The following is a 7,546-nucleotide window of genomic DNA, read 5'->3' as shown; positions in this document are numbered from 1 at the left end:
TTGTCTTGGCATGGACTGTGCTTAGGGATTGTCTTGGCTTTGCTTAACTTAGTCTAAGTTGGATAACACTTATCCTGCGTTCGGTGTATGCTTGTACTAGGACTAGATTTTTTTATTTTTTCAAAAATATCCTTACCAGGTTAGGATTAAATGCTTCTATTTTTCTTTGTCTACGTGATGCCAGATTTACCAACTTTAGTGATAGTACCCTAGGAATAATAGAGTCAAGCTTGTTTAATGGTCCAATTCACTTTGATTGTTACCCAGATTTCATAGTAAGCCTTAGTGATCCCCACATACTAAAAACTCTGAATTAGATATTAAAACTTCAGGGTATAAAGTCTTACCAGGTACCCAACCTCTTGCCTTAGTCTATAGAATTTATTATAAAGTTACCGGAACCAATATGAATTTCCAAGCTCTTAATAAAAGTCCAAAAGACCAAACCCTACTTATTCAAAGTAGTGAAGCCGTTGCTAATATAAGAGTCCCCCATACAATTAAGTCGTCGGAAGTAAGTCTAGGTCAACCACCCTTGTTACGGTAAAAAAAAACCAGTAAAAGAATTGTTCACCCGTTTTCGTGTTTAACTCATGATGTGGAAGGGCGAAGTTCCCCACTGGCTTGAAGACCACTAGCTGGTCGACAAATCAGTTTTCTTTGGTGTGTGAGCGTGCCACTGCTAGCAATGTAGATTCTAGCAGACTTATTTTGAGAGTGGATAACTTGCGCCTCAAGTTACTGGCTTCTAAAACAAAACGATTGTGAATTTGGGTGAGGAATATCTCCCAAGTAAGTTCTTTTCTTGCCTCAGGCTGGTGAGGACTTTCACAATTTATCTCAGTATCAAATGGTTGTTCTGGACAGAATGGATAATAATAAAGTACTTTTTCCAGGCAGAACTCTCTTTTACAAAATTAAGCAGGGAGAAATCGACTCTAGAAAAGCAAAAAGATGGCTGAAACTCCATTTCTGCCTGGGTGGAAACTTCTGATCCGGGCCGGACTGGGCATGTCTATGCTGGACTGTACTGTCGACAACTTTAGCTACTTGGCTTCAGCTGTAAATCGATACCAAAGTTCAATTTTGGCAGAGCTTCAATCTACTTCAAGCCTTGGGAGACTTTTGAGCAGGCAGAACTGCGACTTCTTCAGTTTGAAGGGACAAAAGTGGCTATCCGTATTTAGCAAGCTGGAACTATGCTATAAAATTTGTTGAGGTTTTCATATTTGTGAAAACTCAAACTGTTTTTGTCTTGGCTTTTGCTGAACCAAACTTGTAACGAGAGGGATCTCGCTTTCAGAGGACTTATTTTCTAAGTCTGAACTTTGGAATTCTGATCTAAAGCTGGTTTTCTTTGGATCCAAGTGAGCTTTTTCTTGTTTGTTTTTTTTGATTGATTGATGAATTGAGTGTCCTTTGTTCCTTTGCCTACTTTCGTTTTTATAAGAGACCCTCCTGGGGAGGTGATTTTTAATCCTAAATAATGGGCGGCAAAAAGATCTCTTATAATATAAAGTAAGAAGGATTTCTTATCAATCAAGACTGATAGGTTCTGAGCAGTCACCTCCTAAAGCAGTCCCTTCCCTGGTTTCCTGGGTGGCAGTTTCTAATTCAAACCACCGCCACCATCTGTGTAGGCTTTTTATGGCGGTTTGGCTTTTTCTTTTATATTTTCTGAATGGTTCCCTATTTTCCGTTCTAATTTAGAAAGCGTGATCCGTGAATCCCTGGGGGGGTGGTGCATCGATTTGGAGCAAAATCTTGAACATAGATGGGTTTTTTGATCTTCAATTGGCAGTGTTTCAGAGACGTCCCTTTCATATTTTTAAATTTCAGTCGGTATTGCTGACTTTTCTAAAGCTGAGGCAATCACGTGGGTGTGTTTCTGATCCCTTGGGTCTGAACCTAATCAATAATTCATGGGCTGATCTTTTGAAGCCCATCTTGTCAGTTTCCTCTTTGGGCCTTTCTTTGGGCTGAAGCTTTGTTTTCAACATTCTTGGTGTGAAGCCCAATCTGTCTGGATCCTATTTTGTTTTTCTCAAGTTTTCGTGCTGGGCATGCAATTTCATCATGGGCTTGTCTCTTGGTTTTGGGTGTGCCGAATTTTGGGCCCAAACAATGCCCCCATTAAGTCTGAATCGTTCTTTGGACGGTTTTAGACTTAATGTTTTGCCATTTAATTCGCGCGCCAGTTTCTTCCGTCTTTTCGCCCACGTCTGCCACGTTTGCTTGCTACGAACTAGAGTTCGTGGGAAAACGGCTAGTTATTAGCTAGTTACTTAGCTAATAATCATCAGGTGCCGTCCCATCTTCTTCTTCCCACGTTTTCGAGCCCCTCTTTAAAAGAAATTCAAATTCATAGCCTCTAAAAACCCTAAACCTTCCAACTCTTATTCCTGCGAGCTTCTTTCGAGATCTCCATATCTTTCTTCAAACCTCTCCTTCTTCTGTTTCTGCCTTTGAATCAGAAATGTCTTCCCCAAGGTCTCGTGCTCAATCCTCTTCCGCTCCAATTCCTCCCGATTATATCACTGGGAGCGGGATTGATGCTCACGCGATAGAAATCAGGAGCAAGCTTCATCCCTTTGCCCAGAAGAATCTGGACGAGAATGTCCTCCATTTGTTCGAGAATACCCTGGTGTTAGGGCCTCACTGGTTTGGTCCTGTTCCAGCTGAGATGGCAGAACTGCTAAAAAAGGATGCCGAGGCTCCTTTGTGTTTTGAGAGCTCTTCTGCCCTGGCCTATCATTCTTGGGTTAGCAAGAATTTGAGTCGATCTTTCCCGTCCAGCGAGGTGAGGAACAGTTCCGTCAAGTGGGCAGACTGGATTGACAGACTTCTCCCGAGATATGGGGGTCACTGGAGGAGAGCTGGGATTTATGACGCCATTCTTCTGTCCAAACAGTCGATTAACAGAGATGAGAACCTGCTTGCTGCTGCCCTGTGTTTTTGGAATTCTGCCAGCAACACATTTGATTTCCGTGTGGGTCCCATGGCTCCAACTCTGCTAGATATGGCTCAGATTTTTGGGTTTAGGCCCCATGGCAGACCTGTTGATGCTGTTGGGGACTATCACAGGCAAAAGAACCAAGAGAAAGTGGCTACCCCCTTCACTGTCTCCCCAGCCACGATCAACCAGAACTGTTCTTTCTCCAATTATCTGAAGAGATTCAGTGCTGAGAAGGACAAAGATCAGCAACATATGTTGTTCCTTCTATATTGGCTGAACCGATTTGTCTTCCCCAATCGGTCTTCGGCAGTTCTGCTTGAGTATAGACATCTGGCAGAAGCTCTTCACAATCACACTGATGTGGGGCTTGGACCAACAGTTCTGGCCCACCTTTTCAAGAATCTGCATACTGCCACTCTGGAAAATCCGCTGAACCTGTCTGCCCCTGGCGCATTCTGGATGATCCAGATCTGGCTGCAGGTATATTTCCCTGAGTTAAGGTTCCCAGACATAGTTCTGCCTGAAAACCAAGTTCTGGCTCTTCCCCTGATGTCTGCAGAAGTGCCTAAGCGCTCTCTTGAGGAGTATTTGATGTTCTTCAGGCATTGTACCAAGAGGTCGGCTGCTCAGTGGCAAGTGGTGATCAGAAGGACCTATCCCTGGTTCCAGACTGGATTTTGGCTTTTTGAGAAGGAGCCAGAAGATGAGGCTGCCAGAACAGACTTTAGGAAGAAGTTCTTGAGCATTACTCTGCCTAGAGATCTGCCTCATGGTGGGGGCAAACCTCCAAACTATCATCTGGGGGCAGAAGTCTATCATCCTAACTTCTGTGCAAGGCAGCTTGGCTGTCCTCAGCTTATTCCGCTGAAATCATACCGTAGTTGCAATCAGGCCTCTTCTTGGAGGGATGCAGATGATCTGGAGGTGCACAAGGATGCCCGGTGTGCAGTGAATAAGATCAACAATAGCACGGATGCCCTCTATCCCTCGTGGGAACCAAATTCCTGCAGTTCCGCCGATTTTGATGCCTGGTGGCACGCCAGATTCCAGAGTCTGCCGGCTTCTGTCACTGCTCTCAAAGTGCTTTTTGATGGTTGGGAGAACTGGCACACTTTTGTGGATGGGGATGCTAGAGCGCACCTGATCCAGACCATCAAAGATATCAATGCGCAGATCATAGAAGGTAGACATCTAATTCTGTCTGTGATTTTGTTCTGTCTTGGTTGTCGATCTCTAACATATGTTCTGCCTGTTTTAGATCCTTCTTTGACTAGCGTAGGTGGGCAATCTGTTCATGCTGGAGAAGTGATTGGTAAGTCTTTTTCTTTTAGTTCTATTCTGTCCCTTCCAGCTGGATTGGTTTCTAATGTCTAATGCCTTGGTGCAGTCTCTTCTGTTATTGCTGCCGGGGACTTGGAGCTCCCCTCTGCAGATGAAGGAGATGAGGTCCAGACAGAACAAACACCTGCCGAGGCCGCTTTTTCTGGCAGAAGAAAAAGGAAAGGGCCTGCCCCTCCTTCGGATAATATCATTCGGCCTGGTATTTCAGGTAAGCTCATGATGTTCCAACCATTTTTTATTCTGTCTTGCCTTCTTTTCCCTAATACTGCTTTTCTGTGCAGCTGGAAGTCCTTCCCCTCCTCCTACCAAGTTGAAAAAACTTAGAAAGAAGAGTGAGGAGGAGTATGTCGCTGCGGAAGAAACGGCAGCAGTCCCCACCACTACCTCTGGGACAGATGAAGAGCTGCGAGAGGCTTTTGAGGAGGTGGAGCAGGAAAAAGAATTGGAGGAGCTGGAAGAAACGCCTCAGAACAAAACGGCAGTGGTGGAAGAAGAGGTAAGTTTTATTTCTATGATTCGCATCAGTTCCCTTCTTGCCCTGTTTCTTTCGTTCTGACCCCCGTTTTGTAGGAGGAGATTCCTGCTGAGGTGATTGCAGAGAGCATTGCCTTGGCGCAGAAGCAACAAGGGGGTCCAAGGGCTGAGCTGACTAGCTCAGAACTAGCCCTATTTGAGGATGCCGAGGCAGAGCATTCTACTGCCGTTCCAGCGGCTGAGGATCAGGAGGAACGGTCTGCATCAGACCCTGTGGACCAGGCAGAATTAACTGTTGTGGTTCCGGAGGCTGAGGTGGGAACGACTGCAGCTGCTCCTGTGGTTGTGGTAATTTTCCTCCTTGATTGTTCATGTTTTTCTGCTGTTCTGTCTGTTCTAACAGTTGTAGTCTTTCTAGGTGGAAGTGCCTAAGGCTACTGGTGCTCTGGCTGCGGTATCCAGCCCCCTGAAACCTCCCATTGTCGCTGTAAGTTTTCATAACTTTTGAGCCTCCTTTATCTTCCACTTTCTGCCTGGTCTTAACTTATGTTCTCTTCTGCAGATGCCTATTCATTCCTTTCCAGGATCATCTGCCACGACTTCTTTTGCTGATCTAGAGCTGGAAGAATTTGAAGCCATGGACCTGGATGCTCAACTGGAGAGGCTGGAGAAACTCAGCTCTCCTCCGAGCAAGGCAAAATCTAGAGCAGTGCAGGAGGCCATGGAGAGGTTAAAAATCTGGCGGTCCACTGAGCTGGAATTTGATGAAGATACAGGGGCTCTAGATCAGCTGATGAAGGACCTGGACCTGCTGCATAGACAGAACATGGCTCCGAGGCCTATTCTTGAGATGGGCCTAAGCCTGGCCAGGGATGTGCTTAATCTGCATGATCGCTATGAAGATCTTAGGCCTACGTTCAAAACTTCTGAGTTCTGTAAGGCCACACATGAAGCCAATCTGGCTGACTTTGCTAGGCAGAAAACAGAACTGGACCAGATGGTGGCTGGATATAAGGAGGCCAAGGCTACCGCGGATAAGTTGGAGAAGCGGATTGAAGAACTCCAAAAACAGCTGGCAGAATGTAGGGAGGTGCAGAACAAGCTTGGGGCTGGACTGAGTTCCAAAACCAAAGCCACCTTTCTTGTGCAGAGCATGGTTGCAGCTTCCAGGCCAGCTTTGGAAATTGCAGAAGCCTCGATTCATCAAGGAGTGCTGCTCCAGAAAGAACTCTCTGTCAAGAAGGCGAATCTGCAGGAAACCCTTAGAAAATTAGGGTTTTAGTTTTTCATTTCTGTTTCTTTATTTTATTTTATTTTATTTTCTTGGACACCTTTGCCGCTATGGTGGCTATTTTTAAATAAAGTTTGTTCTACCTTCCTTTTAAATAGCATTTCACTATTTTTATTTACCCTTGACGTAATAAACAAAACAATACTGTAAAAGCAGAAACGAAACAATCTTTAAAGCAAAAATGGATTCAAAAAAATAGAAGAAGTTAGCCTTGTTCCTCTTCTATCCCGGGATCTGTCTGTACAGCTTGTGAATCCCACATGGTTGGGTAGAATTTCTTTAACCATTTGCCATTGATTGGGGCGTTGTGAATAACTCCATCTCTGTCCTGCAACCTATATGCCCCCATTCCGAGGATCTGGTTAATCACAAAAGGACCTTCCCACGTAGGTGACCATTTTCCATATCCAGCTATGTGCGCTCCAAGGGGCAGAATTGCCTTCCAGACTATTTCCCCCTCTTCAAAACTCTTATCTCTGACTCTTTTGTTGTATGCCTTTGACACAACCTATTTTCCTGCTAAGAGTTTGTTGAGGGTGTCAATCCTGCTTGCATCCAATTCTTCTAATTCAAGTAGCATGGCTTGAGAGTAATCTTCTCCTGTGAGATCGTACTGGTGAGCAATTCTAAGAGACTGGACTGCTATCTCCATGGGCAGAATTGCATCATGGCCGTAGGTCAGAGCATAGGGAGTCATGCCAGTTGCTTCTCTTTTTGAAGTTCTGTATGCCCACAAAGTTTCTGACAACTTCTCATGCCACTGCTTCGGATTCCTCTCCAGCATCTTTCTGATGATATTGATAATCACCTTGTTACTTGATTCTGCCTGTCCATTAGCTTGAGCATAATAGGGGGTGGATTGGAGTAGCTTGAACTTGAATGTTTCTGCCATATCTAGCATATCCCTAGATATGAAAGAAGAACCCCTATCAGTTGTGATCGATTCTGGAATGCCGAATCTCTGTATGATCTGTTCTTCTATAAAGGTGATGATCTCTTGAGAAGTTATGGTTTTGATTGGCTTGGCTTCTACCCATTTGGTGAAATAGTCTGTAGCAACAATGATAAAACAATGCTGCTGGCTGCTGGCTGGATAGATTTTGCCAATGAGATCCATTGCCCATCCCCTAAAAGGCCATGGTTTCACTACTGGATTCATGGGGACTGAAGGAGCCCGCTGGATTGGGCCGTGTCTTTGACAAGCTTCACATCCCTTGGAATAGTTGATGCAATCCTTCAACATGGTTGGCCAGAAGTAGCCATACCTTCTAATTAACCAGCACATCTTTCTTCCTCCTTGGTGAGCCCCACAGACCCCTTCATGGGTTTCTCCCATGACTTTCATATATTCTGTCTTTCCGAGGCACCTTAATAGCACCTCATCCTCACTTTTTCGGACCAAATCTTCATTCCACATGAGATAGTTTGTAGCCATGATTCTGACTCTTTTCTCAGAGGGTAAAGTGGGATACTGCAAGTAAGTC

At 44.8% G+C, this 7,546-nt stretch overlaps 1 pseudogene; it reads right to left on the bottom strand.

The window, feature by feature from the left end:
- On the bottom strand, positions 5,865-7,305 carry LOC109946322 (annotated as a pseudogene).

Source organism: Prunus persica, chromosome G8, assembly GCF_000346465.2.
Source record: "Prunus persica cultivar Lovell chromosome G8, Prunus_persica_NCBIv2, whole genome shotgun sequence".
NCBI lineage: Eukaryota > Viridiplantae > Streptophyta > Magnoliopsida > Rosales > Rosaceae > Prunus > Prunus persica.
This window is presented reverse-complemented; position numbering and strand designations above follow the sequence as displayed.